At 68.6% G+C, this 726-nt stretch overlaps 1 protein-coding gene across 4 annotated transcripts in view; it reads right to left on the minus strand.

Annotated features, from left to right (window-relative positions):
• Positions 1 to 726, minus strand: part of DBN1 (drebrin 1) — a 19760-nt gene that overhangs the window by 16257 nt on the left and 2777 nt on the right. The window lies entirely within an intron of this gene.

Raw genomic sequence — 726 nt, forward strand, 5'->3', positions numbered from 1 at the left:
CCCCGTCCCCTCCCAGCCCTGTGGCTCCCTCCCCCCGGATGCAGGCCGGTGCCTATTACACCTGCCCCCCACTCCCGCCCCATCACAGCAGCCCCAGCTGCAGCCCAGTCCCGCCTGCCCCAGCGCCCATTGCACGCGCGGCACTGACATCACTGCACAGGCCTGAGCTCTGCTGCCCCCCCCCAGGCGCACCCCCCACGGCTGCTCCCCCTGCCCCTGGCACAAGTGCCCCGCGAGGGCCCTGCTGCTGGGGCCTGCGCCCATGCCGGGCACTGGGGTACTGGGGGGGCGGGGGTCTGGGCTTGGGATCTCCTGCCCGGCCCAGCTACCTACATGGGAAGAAAGAGGAGAGGTTCGGGGTGCGGTGGCAGGAGATATAGGGGAAGGGGGTCCGTGGGGGGGAGGAGGAGGAGGAGGAGGAGGAAGGCGGCCCACTGTCAGGCGTCTTTATGAAAGGACAGTGCAGACGACCTGCGAGAGAGAGACAGACAGACAGACAGACGCACGAGACAGAGAGCAGAGAGAACCGTCAAGCCCCGCTCAGCACCCGGCCCCACGCAACCCAATCCAGCCCGGCGCAGCACGGCACGGCACGGCACACGCCATGACCAGAGCCAGGCACACGGAGCTGGGGCAGGAACAAAGTGGGGGCCGGGAGTGTGTTGGGGATTGGGGGGCCCTAGCACTGCTTTTGGAAGCCCTCTGCACTCTCTGGACACACGCAGC

This window comes from Gavialis gangeticus, unplaced genomic scaffold (genome assembly GCF_001723915.1).
Source record: "Gavialis gangeticus isolate Ggan-Ray unplaced genomic scaffold, GavGan_comp1, whole genome shotgun sequence".
In the NCBI taxonomy this organism is placed as follows: Eukaryota; Metazoa; Chordata; order Crocodylia; family Gavialidae; genus Gavialis; species Gavialis gangeticus.